The following is an 18,679-nucleotide window of genomic DNA, read 5'->3' as shown; positions in this document are numbered from 1 at the left end:
CATTCTGCCGACCGGCACAACGTACAGATATGGGCCTCGGGTGTCCAAGCCACTGAGGAAAATAGGGAACCCCATGCATTTCCGAAAAGAGGACACCCGTGGGAATCCGCAGAGGTATGATTTGCGCACATCGCCCCAGATTTTATTACCCAGACAGCCCTGCAAAGTCCGAAATGTGGGTAAAAAAACGCTTTTTCCGCACATTTCGCTCGACGCACCCATCAAAACACGCCCCCAACAACACATGGCCTACTGTCACATGTTCCCACAGGTGTCCCGATGAAAACGGTATCTCACATGTGTGGGTGCACCTACCTGGCCGCCAAGGGGAAAGCCTAAAACACAAGTAACCCCAAGTCTGTTTTCATGGCGAAATCTCAGACATTCTGCCGACCGGCACAATGTACAGATATGGGCCTCGGGTGTCCAAGCCACCGAGTAAAACATGGAACCCCATGCATTTCCGAAAAGAGGACACCCGTGGGAATCCGCAGAGGTATGATTTGCGCACATCGCCCAAGAATTTATTACCCAGACACCCCCGCAAAGTCCGAAATGTGGGGAAAAAACGTATTTTCCGCACATTTCGCTCGGCGCACCCATCGAAACACGCCCCCAACAACACATGGCCTACCGTCACGCGTTCCCACAGGTATCCCGATGAAAACGGTACCTCACATGCGTGGGTGCACCTACCTGGCCGCCAAGGGGAAAGCCTAAAACACAAGTAACCCCAAGTCTGTTTTCAGAGGGAAATCACAGACATTCTGCCGACCGGCACAAGGTACAGATATGGGCCTCGGGTGTCCAAGCCACCGAGGAAAACAGGGAACCCCATGCATTTCCGAAAAGAGGACACCAGTGGGAATCCGCAGAGGTATGATTTGCGCACATCACCCAGAATTTATTACCCAGACAGCCCTGCAAAGTCCGAAATGTGGGGAAAAAAACGCTTTTTCTGCACATTTCGCTCGACGCACCCATCGAACATGCCCCCAACAACACATGGCCTACCGTCACGCGTTCCCACAGGTGTCCCGATGAAAAGGTACCTCACATGTGTGGGTGCACCTACCTGGCCGCCAAGGGGAAAGCCTAAAACACAAGTAACCCCAAGTCTGTTTTCAGAGCGAAATCTCAGACATTCTGCCGACCGGCACAACGTACAGATATGGCCCTCGGGTGTCCAAGCCACCGAGGAAAACAGGGAACCCCATGCATTTCCGAAAAGAGGACACCCGTGGGAATCCGCAGAGGAATGATTTGCGCACATCGCCCCAGAATTTTTTACCCAGACAGCCCCGCAAAGTCCGAAATGTCAGGGAAAAAACACTTTTTCTGCACATTTCGCTCGACGCACCCATCAAAACACGCCCCCAACAACACATGGCCTACTCTCACGCGTTCCCACAGGTGTCCCGATGAAAACGGTACCTCACATGTGTGGGTGCACCTACCTGGCCGCCAAGGGGAAAGCCTAAAACACAAGTAACCCCAAGTCTGTTTACATGGCGAAATCTCAGACATTCTGCCGACCGGCACAACGTACAGATATGGGTCTCGGGTGTCCAAGCCACCGAGGAAAACAGGGAACCCCATGCATTTCCGAAAAGAGGACACCCGTGGGAATCCGCAGAGGTATGATATGCGCACATCAACCCCAGAATTTATTACCCAGACACCCCCGCAAAGTCAGAAATGTAGGGAAAAAAAACACCTTTTCCGCACATTTCGCTCGACGCCCCCATCGAAACACACCCCCAACAACACATGGCCTACCGTCACGCGTTCCCACAGGTGTCCCGATAAAAACGGTACCTCACATGTGTGGGTGCACCTACCTGGCCGCCAAGGGGAAAGCCTAAAACACATGTAACCTCAAGTCTGTTTTCAGAGGGAAATCTCAGACATTCTGCCGACCGGCACAACCTACAGATATGGGCCTCGAGTGTCCAAGCGACTGAGGAAAACAGGGAACTCCATGCATTTCCGAAAAGAGGACACCCGTGGGAATCCGCAGAGGTATGATTTGCGCACATCGCCCCAGAATTTATTACCCAGACACCCCCGCAAAGTCCGAAATGTGGGGAAAAAAACGCATCTTCCAGACATTTCGCTCGGCGCACCCATCGAAACACGCCCCCAACAACACATGGCCTACCGTCCCGCGTTCCCACAGGTGTCCTGATGAAAACGGTACCTCAAATGCGTGGGTGCACCTACCTGGCTGGCAAGGGGCAAGCCGAAAACGCAAGCAACCCCCAGTCTGTTTGCAGAGGGGAATCTCAGCCATTCTGCTGACCGGCACACCATACAGATATGGGCCTCGGGTGTCCAAGCCACCAAGGAAAACAGGGAACCCCATGCATTTCCGAAAAGAGGACACCCGTGGGAATCTGCAGAGGTATGATTTGCGCACATCGCCCCAGAATTTATTACCCAGACACCCTCGCAAAGTCCGAAATGTGGGGAAAAAAATGCATTTTCCAGACATTTCGCTCGGCGCATCCATCGAAACACGCCCCCAACAACACATGGCCTACCGTCCCGCGTTACCACAGGTGTCCCGATGAAAACGGTACCTCACATGCGTGGGTGCACCTACCTGGCCGCCAAGGGGAAAGCCTAAAACACAAGTAACCCCAAATCTGTTTTCAGAGCGAAATCTCAGACATTCTGCCGACCGGCACAACGTACAGATATGGGCCTCGGGTGTCCAAGCCACTAAGGAAAACAGGGAACCCCATGCATTTCCGAAAAGAGGACACCCGTGGGAATCCGCAGAGGTATGATTTGCGCACATCGCCCCAGATTGTATTACCCAGACAGCCCTGCAAAGTCCGAAATGTGGGTTAAAAAACGCTTTTTCCGCACATTTCGCTCGACGCACCCATCGAAACACGCCCCCAACAAAACATGGCCTACCGTCACACGTTCCCACAGGTGTCCCGATGAAAATGGTACCTCACATGTGTGGGTGCACCTACCTGGCCGCCAAGGGGAAAGGCTAAAACACAAGTAACCCCAAGTCTGTTTTCAGAGCGAAATCTCAGACATTCTGCCGACCGGCACAATGTACAGATATGGGCCTCGGGTGTCCAAGCCACCGAGGAAAACAGGGAACCCCATGCATTTCCGAAAAGAGGACACCCGTGGGAATCCGCAGAGGTATGATTTGCGCACATCGCCCCAGAATTTATTACCCAGACAGCCCCGCAAAGTCCGAAATGTGGGGAAAAAAAGCATTTCCGCACATTTCGCTCGGCGCACCCATCGAAACACGCCCCCAACAACACATGGCCTACCGTCACGCGTTCCCACAGGTGTCCCTATGAAAACGGTACCTCACATGTGTGGGTGCACCTACCTGGCTGGCAAGGGGCAAGCCGAAAACGCAAGCAACCTCCAGCCTGTTTGCAGATGTGAATCTCAGCCATTCTGCCGACCGGCACAACGTACAGATATGGGCCTCGGGTGTCCAAGCCACCGAGGAAAACAGGGAACCCCATGCATTTCCGAAAAGAGGACACCCGTGGGAATACGCAGAGGTATGATTTGCGCACATCGCCCCAGAATTTATTACCCAGGCAGCTCTGCAAAGTCCGAAATGTCAGGGAAAAAACACTTTTTCTGCACATTTCGCTCGACGCACCCATCAAAACACGCCCCCAACAACACATGGCCTACTCTCACGCGTTCCCACAGGTGTCCCGATGAAAACGGTACCTCACATGTGTGGGTGCACCTACCTGGCCGCCAAGGGGAAAGCCTAAAACACAAGTAACCCCAAGTCTGTTTACATGGCGAAATCTCAGACATTCTGCCGACCGGCACAACGTACAGATATGGGTCTCGGGTGTCCAAGCCACCGAGGAAAACAGGGAACCCCATGCATTTCCGAAAAGAGGACACCCGTGGGAATCCGCAGAGGTATGATATGCGCACATCAACCCCAGAATTTATTACCCAGACACCCCCGCAAAGTCAGAAATGTAGGGAAAAAAACACCTTTTCCGCACATTTCGCTCGACGCCCCCATCGAAACACACCCCCAACAACACATGGCCTACCGTCACGCGTTCCCACAGGTGTCCCGATAAAAACGGTACCTCACATGTGTGGGTGCACCTACCTGGCCGCCAAGGGGAAAGCCTAAAACATATGTAACCTCAAGTCTGTTTTCAGAGGGAAATCTCAGACATTCTGCCGACCGGCACAACCTACAGATATGGGCCTCGAGTGTCCAAGCGACTGAGGAAAACAGGGAACTCCATGCATTTCCGAAAAGAGGACACCCGTGGGAATCCGCAGAGGTATGATTTGCGCACATCGCCCCAGAATTTATTACCCAGACACCCCCGCAAAGTCCGAAATGTGGGGAAAAAAACGCATCTTCCAGACATTTCGCTCGGCGCACCCATCGAAACACGCCCCCAACAACACATGGCCTACCGTCCCGCGTTCCCACAGGTGTCCTGATGAAAATGGTACCTCAAATGCGTGGGTGCACCTACCTGGCTGGCAAGGGGCAAGCCGAAAACGCAAGCAACCCCCAGTCTGTTTGCAGAGGGGAATCTCAGCCATTCTGCTGACTGGCACACCATACAGATATGGGCCTCGGGTGTCCAAGCCACCAAGGAAAACAGGGAACCCCATGCATTTCCGAAAAGAGGACACCCGTGGGAATCTGCAGAGGTATGATTTGCGCACATCGCCCCAGAATTTATTACCCAGACACCCTCGCAAAGTCCGAAATGTGGGGAAAAAAATGCATTTTCCAGACATTTCGCTCGGCGCATCCATCGAAACACGCCCCCAACAACACATGGCCTACCGTCCCGCGTTCCCACAGGTGTCCCGATGAAAACGGTACCTCACATGCGTGGGTGCACCTACCTGGCCGCCAAGGGGAAAGCCTAAAACACAAGTAACCCCAAGTCTGTTTTCATGGCGAAATCTCAGACATTCTGCCGACCGGCACAATGTACAGATATGGGCCTCGGGTGTCCAAGCCACCGAGTAAAACATGGAACCCCATGCATTTCCGAAAAGAGGACACCCGTGGGAATCCGCAGAGGTATGATTTGCGCACATCGCCCAAGAATTTATTACCCAGACACCCCCGCAAAGTCCGAAATGTGGGGAAAAAACGTATTTTCCGCACATTCCGCTCGGCGCACCCATCGAAACACGCCCCCAACAACACATGGCCTACCGTCACGCGTTCCCACAGGTATCCCGATGAAAACGGTACCTCACATGCGTGGGTGCACCTACCTGGCCGCCAAGGGGAAAGCCTAAAACACAAGTAACCCCAAGTCTGTTTTCAGAGGGAAATCACAGACATTCTGCCGACCGGCACAAGGTACAGATATGGGCCTCGGGTGTCCAAGCCACCGAGGAAAACAGGGAACCCCATGCATTTCCGAAAAGAGGACACCAGTGGGAATCCGCAGAGGTATGATTTGCGCACATCACCCAGAATTTATTACCCAGACAGCCCTGCAAAGTCGAAATGTGGGGAAAAAAACGCTTTTTCTGCACATTTCGCTCGACGCACCCATCGAACATGCCCCCAACAACACATGGCCTACCGTCACGCGTTCCCACAGGTGTCCCGATGAAAAGGTACCTCACATGTGTGGGTGCACCTACCTGGCCGCCAAGGGGAAAGCCTAAAACACAAGTAACCCCAAGTCTGTTTTCAGAGCGAAATCTCAGACATTCTGCCGACCGGCACAACGTACAGATATGGCCCTCGGGTGTCCAAGCCACCGAGGAAAACAGGGAACCCCATGCATTTCCGAAAAGAGGACACCCGTGGGAATCCGCAGAGGAATGATTTGCGCACATCGCCCCAGAATTTTTTACCCAGACAGCCCCGCAAAGTCCGAAATGTCAGGGAAAAAACACTTTTTCTGCACATTTCGCTCGACGCACCCATCAAAACACGCCCCCAACAACACATGGCCTACTCTCACGCGTTCCCACAGGTGTCCCGATGAAAACGGTACCTCACATGTGTGGGTGCACCTACCTGGCCGCCAAGGGGAAAGCCTAAAACACAAGTAACCCCAAGTCTGTTTACATGGCGAAATCTCAGACATTCTGCCGACCGGCACAACGTACAGATATGGGTCTCGGGTGTCCAAGCCACCAAGGAAAACAGGGAACCCCATGCATTTCCGAAAAGAGGACACCCGTGGGAATCCGCAGAGGTATGATATGCGCACATCAACCCCAGAATTTATTACCCAGACACCCCCGCAAAGTCAGAAATGTAGGGAAAAAAACACCTTTTCCGCACATTTCGCTCGACGCCCCCATCGAAACACACCCCCAACAACACATGGCCTACCGTCACGCGTTCCCACAGGTGTCCCGATAAAAACGGTACCTCACATGTGTGGGTGCACCTACCTGGCCGCCAAGGGGAAAGCCTAAAACACATGTAACCTCAAGTCTGTTTTCAGAGGGAAATCTCAGACATTCTGCCGACCGGCACAACCTACAGATATGGGCCTCGAGTGTCCAAGCGACTGAGGAAAACAGGGAACTCCATGCATTTCCGAAAAGAGGACACCCGTGGGAATCCGCAGAGGTATGATTTGCGCACATCGCCCCAGAATTTATTACCCAGACACCCCCGCAAAGTCCGAAATGTGGGGAAAAAAACGCATCTTCCAGACATTTCGCTCGGCGCACCCATCGAAACACGCCCCCAACAACACATGGCCTACCGTCCCGCGTTCCCACAGGTGTCCTGATGAAAACGGTACCTCAAATGCGTGGGTGCACCTACCTGGCTGGCAAGGGGCAAGCCGAAAACGCAAGCAACCCCCAGTCTGTTTGCAGAGGGGAATCTCAGCCATTCTGCTGACCGGCACACCATACAGATATGGGCCTCGGGTGTCCAAGCCACCAAGGAAAACAGGGAACCCCATGCATTTCTGAAAAGAGGACACCCGTGGGAATCTGCAGAGGTATGATTTGCGCACATCGCCCCAGAATTTATTACCCAGACACCCTCGCAAAGTCCGAAATGTGGGGAAAAAAATGCATTTTCCAGACATTTCACTCGGCGCATCCATCGAAACACGCCCCCAACAACACATGGCCTACCGTCCCGCGTTCCCACAGGTGTCCCGATGAAAACGGTACCTCACATGAGTGGGTGCACCTACCTGGCCGCCAAGGGGAAAGCCTAAAACACAAGTAACCCCAAATCTGTTTTCAGAGCGAAATCTCAGACATTCTGCCGACCGGCACAACGTACAGATATGGGCCTCGGGTGTCCAAGCCACTAAGGAAAACAGGGAACCCCATGCATTTCCGAAAAGAGGACACCCGTGGGAATCCGCAGAGGTATGATTTGCGCACATCGCCCCAGATTTTATTACCCAGACAGCCCTGCAAAGTCCGAAATGTGGGTTAAAAAACGCTTTTTCCGCACATTTCGCTCGACGCACCCATCGAAACACGCCCCCAACAAAACATGGCCTACCGTCACACGTTCCCACAGGTGTCCCGATGAAAATGGTACCTCACATGTGTGGGTGCACCTACCTGGCCGCCAAGGGGAAAGGCTAAAACACAAGTAACCCCAAGTCTGTTTTCAGAGCGAAATCTCAGACATTCTGCCGACCGGCACAATGTACAGATATGGGCCTCGGGTGTCCAAGCCACCGAGGAAAACAGGGAACCCCATGCATTTCCGAAAAGAGGACACCCGTGGGAATCCGCAGAGGTATGATTTGCGCACATCGCCCCAGAATTTATTACCCAGACAGCCCCGCAAAGTCCGAAATGTGGGGAAAAAAAGCATTTCCGCACATTTCGCTCGGCGCACCCATCGAAACACGCCCCCAACAACACATGGCCTACCGTCACGCGTTCCCACAGGTGTCCCTATGAAAACGGTACCTCACATGTGTGGGTGCACCTACCTGGCTGGCAAGGGGCAAGCCGAAAACGCAAGCAACCCCCAGCCTGTTTGCAGAGGTGAATCTCAGCCATTCTGCCGACTGGCACAACGTACAGATATGGGCCTCGGGTGTCCAAGCCACCGAGGAAAACAGGGAACCCCATGCATTTCCGAAAAGAGGACACCCGTGGGAATACGCAGAGGTATGATTTGCGCACATCGCCCCAGAATTTATTACCCAGGCAGCTCTGCAAAGTCCGAAATGTCAGGGAAAAAACACTTTTTCTGCACATTTCGCTCGACGCACCCATCAAAACACGCCCCCAACAACACATGGCCTACTCTCACGCGTTCCCACAGGTGTCCCGATGAAAACGGTACCTCACATGTGTGGGTGCACCTACCTGGCCGCCAAGGGGAAAGCCTAAAACACAAGTAACCCCAAGTCTGTTTACATGGCGAAATCTCAGACATTCTGCCGACCGGCACAACGTACAGATATGGGTCTCGGGTGTCCAAGCCACCGAGGAAAACAGGGAACCCCATGCATTTCCGAAAAGAGGACACCCGTGGGAATCCGCAGAGGTATGATTTGCGCACATCGCCCCAGATTTTATTACCCAGACAGCCCTGCAAAGTCCGAAATGTGGGTTAAAAAACGCTTTTTCCGCACATTTCGCTCGACGCACCCATCGAAACACGCCCCCAACAAAACATGGCCTACCGTCACACGTTCCCACAGGTGTCCCGATGAAAATGGTACCTCACATGTGTGGGTGCACCTACCTGGCCGCCAAGGGGAAAGCCTAAAACACAAGTAACCCCAAGTCTGTTTACATGGCGAAATCTCAGACATTCTGCCGACCGGCACAACGTACAGATATGGGTCTCGGGTGTCCAAGCCACCGAGGAAAACAGGGAACCCCATGCATTTCCGAAAAGAGGACACCCGTGGGAATCCGCAGAGGTATGATATGCGCACATCAACCCCAGAATTTATTACCCAGACACCCCCGCAAAGTCAGAAATGTAGGGAAAAAAACACCTTTTCCGCACATTTCGCTCGACGCCCCCATCGAAACACACCCCCAACAACACATGGCCTACCGTCACGCGTTCCCACAGGTGTCCCGATAAAAACGGTACCTCACATGTGTGGGTGCACCTACCTGGCCGCCAAGGGGAAAGGCTAAAACACAAGTAACCCCAAGTCTGTTTTCAGAGCGAAATCTCAGACATTCTGCCGACCGGCACAATGTACAGATATGGGCCTCGGGTGTCCAAGCCACCGAGGAAAACAGGGAACCCCATGCATTTCCGAAAAGAGGACACCCTTGGGAATCCGCAGAGGTATGATTTGCGCACATCGCCCCAGAATTTATTACCCAGACAGCCCCGCAAAGTCCGAAATGTGGGGAAAAAAAGCATTTCCGCACATTTCGCTCGGCGCACCCATCGAAACACGCCCCCAACAACACATGGCCTACCGTCACGCGTTCCCACAGGTGTCCCTATGAAAACGGTACCTCACATGTGTGGGTGCACCTACCTGGCTGGCAAGGGGCAAGCCGAAAACGCAAGCAACCCCCAGCCTGTTTGCAGAGGTGAATCTCAGCCATTCTGCCGACCGGCACAACGTACAGATATGGGCCTCGGGTGTCCAAGCCACCGAGGAAAACAGGGAACCCCATGCATTTCCGAAAAGAGGACACCCGTGGGAATACGCAGAGGTATGATTTGCGCACATCGCCCCAGAATTTATTACCCAGGCAGCTCTGCAAAGTCCGAAATGTCGGGGAAAAAAACGCTTTTTACGCACATTTCGCTCTACGCACCCATCGAAACACGCCCCCAACAACACATGGCCTACCGTCCCGCGTTCCCACAGGTGTCCCGATGAAAACGGTACCTCACATGCGTGGGTGCACCTACCTGGCTGGCAAGGGGCAAGCCGAAAACGCAAGCAACCCCCAGTCTGTTTGCAGAGGGGAATCTCAGCCATTCTGCCGACCGGCACAACATACAGATATGGGCCTCGGGTGTCCAAGCCACCGAGGAAAACAGGGAACCCCATGCATTTCCGAAAAGAGGACACCCGTGGGAATCGGCAGAGGTATGATTTGCGCACATCGCCCCAGAATTTATTACCCAGACACCCCTGCAAAGTCCGATATGTGCCCCGGACTTTGCGGGGGTGTCTGGGTAATAAATTCTGGGGCGATGTGCGCAAATCATACCTCTGCGGATTCCCATGGGTGTCCTCTTTTCGGAAATGCATGGGGCTCCCTGTTTTCCTTGGTGGCTTGGACACCCCCGAGGCCCATATCTGTATGTTGTGCCGGTCGGCAGAATGGCTGAGATTCCGCTCTCCAAACAGACTGGGGGTTGCTTGTGTTTTCGGCTTGCCCCTTGCCAGCCAGGTAGGTGCACCCACGCATGTGAGGTACCGTTTTCATTGGGACACCTGTGGGAACGTTGGACGGTAGGCCATGTGTTGTTGGGGGCGTGTTTCTATGGGTGCGCCGAGCAAAATGTGCGGAAAATGCGTTTTTTTCCCCACATTTCGGACTTTGCGGGGGTGTCTGGGTAATACATTCTGGGGCAATGTGCGCAAATCATACCTCTGCGGATTCCCACGGGTGTCCTCTTTTCGGAAATGCATGGGGTTCCCTGTTTTCCTTGGTGGCTTGGAAACCCGAGGCCCATATCTGTATGTTGTGCCGGTCGGCAGAATGGCTGAGTTTCCCCTCTGCAAACAGACTGGGGGTTGCTTGCATTTTCGACTTGCCCCTTGCCAGCCAGGTAGGTGCACCCACGCATGTGAGGTACCGTTTCCATCGGGACACCTGTGGGAACGCGGGACGGTAGGCCATGTGTTGTTGGGGGCGTGTTTCGATGGGTGCGCCGAGCTAAATGTGCGGAAAATGCATTTTTTCCCCCACATTTCGGATTTTGCAGGGGTGTCTGGGTAATAAATTCTGGGGCGATGTCTGCAAATCATACCTCTGCCAAATCCCACAGGTGTCCTCTTTTCAGAAATGCATGGGTTCCCTGTTTTCCTTGGAGGCTTGGACACCCGAGGCCCATATCTGTATGTTGTGCCGGTCGGCAGAATGTCTGAGATTCCCCTCTGCAAACATGCTGGGGGTTGCTTGCGTTTTTGGCTTGCCCCTTGCCAGCCAGGCAGGTGCACCCACACATGTGAGGTACCGTTTTCATCGGGACACCTGTGGGAACGCGTGACGGTAGGCCATGTTTTGTTGGGGGCGTGTTTCGATGGGTGCGCCGAGCGAAATGTGCGGAAAATCTATTTTTTTCCCCACATTTCGGACTTTGCGGGGGTGTCTTGGTAATAAATTCTGGGGCGATGTGCGCAAATCATACCTCTGCGGATTCCCACGGATGTCCTCTTTTCGGAAATGCATGGGGCTCCCTGTTTTCCATGGTGGCTTGGACACCCGAGGCCCATATCTGTATGTTGTGCCGGTCGGCAGAATGGCTGAGATTCCCCTCTGCAAACAGACTGGGGGTTGCTTGCGTTTTCGGCTTGCCCCTTGCCAGCCAGGTAGGTGCACCCACACATGCGAGGTACCTTTTTCGTCGGGACACCTGTGGGAAAACGAGAAGGTATGACATCTGCTGTTGGCGACGTGTTTCGGTGAGTGGCCACAGGAAAATGTCTCTGAAATTTGCCGGAAATTAAGACAATTCTCAGACATTTCGCTCTGGCCACCCACCGAAACACACCGCCAACAACACGTGGCCTACCTTCCCGCGTCCCCACACGTGTCCCGATAAAAATGGTACCTCACATGTGTGGGTGCACCTACCGGGGGCGCAAAAGGAAAAGGGTAACCGACTGGGAACCCCAAGCCATTCGCCACTGCCCATTTTGTTCATGTGGGCAACCTACAGATTTGGGCCTAGGGTGTCGAAGCCAGCAAGGGAAAAGGGGAACCCCATGCATTTCCCAAAAGAGGACACCCGTGGAAATCAACAGAGGTCTGCCTTGCGCAAATTGCCCCAGTTTTTATTAGCCACAATCCCCGACAAAGTGTGATATTTGGTGGGGAAAAAACACAATGTTCAATTTGTCTGGGGTTCTGGGTAATAAATTCTGGGCCGCTTCGCGCAAGTCAGACCTCTGTGCATTCCCACGGGTGTCCTCTTTTGGGAAATGCATGGGGTTCCCTGTTTTCCTTGCTGGCTTCGACACCATAGGCCCAAATCTGTAGGTTGCCCAAATGAACAAAATGGGCAGTGGCGAAAGGCTTGGGGTTACCAGCGGGTTACCCTTTTCCTTTTGCGCCCCCGGTAGGTGCACCCACACATGCAAGGTACCTTTTTCGTCGGGACACCTGTGGGAACACGAGAAGGTATGACATCTGCTGTTGGCGACGTGTTTCGGTGAGTGGCCACAGGGAAATGTCTCTGAAATAGGCCGGAAATGAAGACAATTCTCAGACATTTCGCTCTGGCCACCCACCGAAACACACCGCCAACAACACGTGGCCTACCTTCCCGCGTCCACACACGTGTCCCGATGAAAACGGTACCTCACATGTGTGGGTGCACCTACCGGGGGCGCAAAAGTAAAAGGGTAACCGACTGGGAACCCCAAGCCATTCGCCACTGCCCATTTTGTTCATGTGGGCAACCTACAGATTTGGGCCTAGGGTGTCGAAGCTAGCAAGGGAAACAGGGAACCCCATGCATTTCCCAAAAGAGGACACCCATGGGAATCCACAGAGGTCTGCTTTGCGCAAATTGCCCCAGTTTTTATTAGCCACAATCCCCGACAAAGTGTGATATTTGGTGGGGAAAAAACACAATGTTCACTTTGTCTGGGGTTCTGGGTAATACATTCTGGGCCGCTTCGCGCAAGTCAGACCCCCAATAGATGGGGCAGTAGGGTTTGGGCACCCTGGGGGCAGATTGCCACACTAATGTGGCTATCTGCACCAAGCAAAGTTGGGTAAACAAAAAAAATAATACAAATTCATAGGCTGGTTTTTAGGGGGGGCTGAGGGGCACCCTAAATTGGCAGAGAATGATGTACTGCAACCGGGGGTGGCCTTCAGCCCTCCCCGACCCCAAATGGAGGGCCCCACCTCATGCAACCCTCCCTGGCGGAAGATAGCGGGGGCCCCACCTCTTGCATCCCTCCCTGGGGTCAGATGCCCCTTCCTAGGAGCAGATATCAGCCCCCAGGGAGGGTTGCATGAGGTGGGGCCCTCCATTTGGGGTGGGGGAGGGCTGAAGGCCACCCCCGGTTGCAGTACATCATTCTCTGCCAATTTAGGGTGGCCCTCAGCCCCCCTAAAAAGCAGCCTATGAATTTGTATTTTGTTTTTTGTTTACCCAACTTTGCTTGGTGCAGATGGCCACATTAGTGTGGCTATCTGCCCCCAGGGTGCCCAAACCCTACTGCCCCATCTATTGGGGGTCCTGCCCCACCTTTTGGGGTGGCCCTCTCCCCCCTCACACCAAATGGAGGTGGGGTGTACCTCACGCAGCCGTTAGGAGGAGGCCCAGGGAGGCCTGCATGAGGTGTGTCCCCCAGCCATTGGGGGTGGTGCATTGGTGCTGTCCTGCACTCCTCCCTGGGCTCAGGCGTCCGTTCCTAGGAGCAGATATCTGGACCCAGGGAGGGCTGCATGACTTGGCACCCACTCCATTGCGGGTGGGGGGGAGGGGGTCAACGCCCCATCCCATTAGAAAATTCCCTGACCCTTTGGGGTGCCCCACCGCCCCCCCCCCCCTCTAAAAAGCGTTCCACCATTTTCATTTTTTTCCTTTGGTAACCCAACTCCCCTTGGTGCAGAGGGTCACATTGGTGTGCCAATCTGGTGCCGGGGTGCCCAAACCTTACTGCCCCATCTATTGGGGGTCCTGCCCCACCTTTTGGGGTGGCCCTCTCCCCCCCACCCCAAATGGAGGTGGGGTGTACCTCACCCACGGGGAGGGCTACATTTTGCTGGTGTGACCGTAGGTAACACATGTTCTTTGTTTTGTTTACAGCTTTTTCTACCCGAGCAGCTGCAACGTTATGTGAGTACTATTTTTTATTATTCTATGGTTAGGGCCCACTGTCAGTGGGGTTGGTGAGACTGGGGCTGGATTGTTGGTGGTGTGGGTGGGAATGGCCCGTCTGGGCAGATCACCTCCAACTGTCCTGGAGTTGCGGCTGGGCTGCATTACAGCTTTTCCCTTCGGGGAGGTATTGGCACACTGCCGAGACTCCTTGGTGGGGAGAAGCTGTAACGCAGGGCAGCCAGGGCTCCAGCAAAGTCGGCGGTAATATCCCTGGCCTTGGGCACCCTTCTCCCATGTGGGTCTTTGCTGGTGGTTCTGGGAATTACATTCTGGGCCGATTTGCGTAAGTCAGACCTCTGTGGATTCCCACTGGTGTCCTCTTTTGGGAAATGCATGGGGTTCTCAAATAAACTGACCTCCCTTCTGACCATGTGTGATCCATTCTTCGGTCTTGAAGACGATGGTCCAATTGTACGGTTAGGTTAATATACTCAGCACAAGTCTCAGGCGGATTGACCACTTGAGCCAGCACATCTTTTAACTCACCCCGTAGTCCTCCGTGAAATAGTGTAGTTCTTTTCTCTTCAGGCCAATTTGTTTGTGCAATGAGGTGGTTGAAGGTGGCAATGTAAGTTAATAGGTCATGATTCCCTTGTCTAAGAGTTAGCAACTCATTGTCTAAGGCTTGTCCGTGGGTGTGCCTGGCAAACAATTTTTCCAATTCCTGTTGAAATTTCCCAAAGTTCCAAAGTATGGGATCATCCTGGATTACTAATGGGATGGACCAGTCAGCAGCACCACCTCCCAGATAAGAAAGTACAAAAGCCACCCTTGCGCTGTCGGTAGGGAAAGCTCCTGGTTGACATAAGAAGTGGAGACGACACTGGTTCATGAAGACGGCATATTTGTTTGGGTCGCTGAAGAAGCGTTCGGGTGGAGCCAAAGGAACAGCCCCCAGCAGGACCTCCTGTACTGGAGGTGATGGTTGGGGCACCTGGATCGGCGTGATTCCGGGTAACGGAGTGCGTCCTGCATGTGCTTGAAGCATCTGCCTTGCCAGATCATCCGTCCGCTCACGGGCAACTATAAGGCCTCTTCTCAAGGAATTAGTCTCTTTTCTTGGGGCATGAACTTTAGCCCACAGTTTGTTTCAGAGGTTTCCATTACGCCCAGGTAGAGATTCGGGGAGGGTTTGCGTTCTGTTAAGCTCACCTGGTCTCTGCGGGGGCGTTGGGGCATGGTTGGAGCCCCCCCTCGACTTGGCTCCCTGGTGTCGGTTGTCTCCCCCAGCTGCCTCGAAGAATAGGGTTCTGGACACCTGGGAGGAGAGGAGAGGAAATGAGGAGAGTGTGGAGGTGTCCTGAATCCTCTCGCCTCTTTCGTGCCAGAACAATGTGCGCAAGAGTCTTCCCATGCCAGCTCACCTGTTCTTTTGAGATGTTGGGCTCTCCGTCCTGCTTTCTTCAGCAGGGGCACATACAGAGGGCCTAGTTACTTCACTGGCCCGCGACGTGGCGATCCAGACTGGCGGTGACCAATCCACTTGAAGGTAAGTCTTTCGTTTTTTAATAATGTCTTTAGCGATGAGTATTGAGGAAATGATAGGCAGTAATGATTTCCTGCTATGTCCCTGCTCTTCCCAAATAGGGGTGAAGATGAAGATCGGGAGCGTGGAACAGCTCTTGGGATTCCCCTGAGGAATATGGGCCCTCAAGGACAACAGGTACACAGATCGGTATGATGGAAGTCAAGACTCAGGTAAAATGCAGCCCAGAGTTCATGATTGTGAGATTTCTAACCTGTTGTGTTCATTTCCCCTTGTAGGAGCAGTCCAACGGTGTGGAGCAGAGTCCGGAGACTTGGAGGTAGCTTGATGGCTCCGGAGGAAGGTTCTGCGGTGAAGCGGAGAAGAAGCGAGATGCTCCCGAGTCGCTGGCAGTCCAATCGGAAAACAAGAGGCCCTGACTCTGGCAGAATGCTGGTAGGATACACGCACAGCGGTGGAGTGGCTGGAGTCAGGTAAGCACGCCTTCAGTGATGGAGCTGCTGGAATTAGGTAGGTGCGCCTTCAGCGATGGAGTGGCTGGAATCAGGTAAGCGTTTTCAGGGATGGAGCGGCTCGAGTCAGGTAAGTGCCTTCAGCGATGGAGCGGATGGAATCAGGTAGGTGCGCCTTCAGCAATGGAGCGGCTGGAATCAGGTAAGTGCCTTCAGCGATGGAGCGGCTGGAATCAGGTAAGCACCTTCAGCAATGGAGCGTCTGGAATCAGGTAAGCAAGGAGGTCTTCGGAACTGGAGTGCCGGAATCAAGGTGAGATACAGCGGCACGCATCACGCTGCAAAGCAGAGTAATGCGAAGCGAGGGCCTTTGATTGGGTGGGTCTTATATAGGCTGGCTCCGGCCCCTCCCTTTAGCCACACCTCATGGCTCCACCTTGCCTTGCCCAAGGATTCCAGCACGTGCCTCCCAATGCAGTCCTATGGCCATGCCCGGTCCCGATGCACGTGCCTTAGGCACAGAGTGTTCCAAGCACAAAATTCCATGAGCCTGGAGCCAAAGGCGCCAGGACTGGGTCCAAGTGGCCCTTGTGGGTGAAGAAGGCCTGGGCCCTTGCCCCATGGCCATGATAGTAGAGCAATAAGAAGATCATTGGGAATGTGAAGGGGAGGAAGTGGGCAAGGAATTGATACAAGCTCCTTAAGCAAGTGCCCCCGAAACACAAGAGTATCCACTAATAGATTTGTGGGGTGACAAGTTATTACTGAGCGAGGGCCCATAACTCCCTGAGCTACTCCATATAAATTGAGGAATGCAAACACCATATGTGAACAGATTAAGGAATTTGCCAGGTCATCAAACAAGCCACATGGCAATGACATCAAAAAGGGATGAAGGGATGATGCAGTTACCCTTGCTTCAAAAGATGAGGGAGCTGGCTCCGTACATACCCTGGCCTTGAACAGACAAAAACAATTTGATAGAAAGTGGATTTATGAGCTAGAAAAAATGGCTGTGGGAATGACACTGGAAGTAGGGAACATGAAGAATGTACGTGCTTCGATACTGGGAGCACTATCAGATGATGTACGTAAAAGAGCAGGTTATCCTGATGTGTCAGCACAAAATAACACACATGCCAGTTCGCCATTTAAAAATTGTAGAACAGATGTTTGGGGGGCATTGAGGGTGAAATACCCAGATATGTCAGATATGTGTTAGATTATGGCATGTAAAATTAAAATAGAGGAGGATCCAGGGGCATGCATAGAAGAAATACAAGAGAAGTGGTGTTTAGAAACAAGGGAGAGTTGGGACAAAAATAGACCTGTGTTTTATTACATTTTATGCCAGGGTCTTCTCGTCGAAGTGCAGAAACACCTAAAGAAAATTGTACGGATTGAGATGAAACAATGGCTCCAGATACAGTTGAATATTGTCCAATATTGTCGAATGAGACAAGAGAAGGAAACAAACAAGGTAGAAGACAGGCAAAGAGAGGACGCTAAATTGGTTCTAAAGAAATTGTCAAACATAACAGTTGAGGGAGCAATGATCATGAATGCTGGGGGAGAAAATTATGAGCAGGAATATCAACAACAGGGATCGAGTGGAAATTTGAGAGGAAGAGAGGGGCACATAACTATCACACCAGAGGGAGGGGCTTAACACTGTGGTTAAGAGGGTACGCATTTGGAGGTGGATATGGAGAAGGTGTTGGTGGGATGGGACCATGATTTGGAGGCTTTGGAGCACAGTGTTGGATGTGTGGAAAGGTTGGGCATTATGCATAGGCATGTATGAGAAGAAGGGCAATGAACAAAGGATGACAACAACCTGGCCGAAGAGGGGGGCCTGTTTCTCCCCCACAATATTCCGCACAGACACAAGAAGAGCAGGGCACATTTTAATATAGGAAACAGAAGCCATTCCCACAACATAACACGCTGCCACAGACACAATCACAGATGCAGCTGCATATGCACCAGGCACAACATCAGCAGATGCCCAGTTAAAGCAGTTGCATCAGCCACAAGTAAAACAACAATCACTGATCCATTACAAATGCAAACACAGCAGTCCAAACAGTGGGACAGGAACATATTGCCACCAACTCCAGTACCCACGACAAGGGGCGCAACAGTGGTGGGAGGGAACCCCTTTCAAGAACAGGGAGGAGCATCTACCCCCAATAGGACAGCCCACAGAGAAGCTTGATGTATCCAGTGTTATATCTAGCTCCCAACCCGGAAGAAGAACCCAAGGTGGGGGTGATAATAGGGGCTAGACATTTTCGTTTTAGGTTGACACAGGGGCAACAAGATTATGTGTCAGGGAAGGAAGGTTTCCACTTTCACATATAACAATGAACACACTAGGGTTCTCTGGAGCTATGACAAAGGTTACATTTACAGAAAGCAACCTATAACAGCGGGAGAGGATGCAATGACTGAGCTTTTGTTGTATTCTCAAAAGACACTGGTTAATATTGTGGGTAGAGAACCTGATGGCCAGATTAAACATGGTAAATTCATTTACTGAAGAAGGGAAAATATGTTCAACACCAGGCATGTACCATGCAAATGCAAGAGTATTCCTATGACCATTTCACGGATGGAAAGCTTTATGAGCAATGCTCTTAAATTCAGAGCTATTTCTTTATGGTGTACAGGTGTTGCTAGGAAGGCTTCCACGAATACGGGACAAATTGTTACGATTAT

The sequence above is a fragment of the Ambystoma mexicanum genome, chromosome 12 (genome assembly GCF_040938575.1).
Source record: "Ambystoma mexicanum isolate Mex_15411 chromosome 12, UKY_AmexF1_1, whole genome shotgun sequence".
In the NCBI taxonomy this organism is placed as follows: domain Eukaryota; kingdom Metazoa; phylum Chordata; class Amphibia; order Caudata; family Ambystomatidae; genus Ambystoma; species Ambystoma mexicanum.
Note: the sequence above shows the minus strand (reverse complement) of the source record.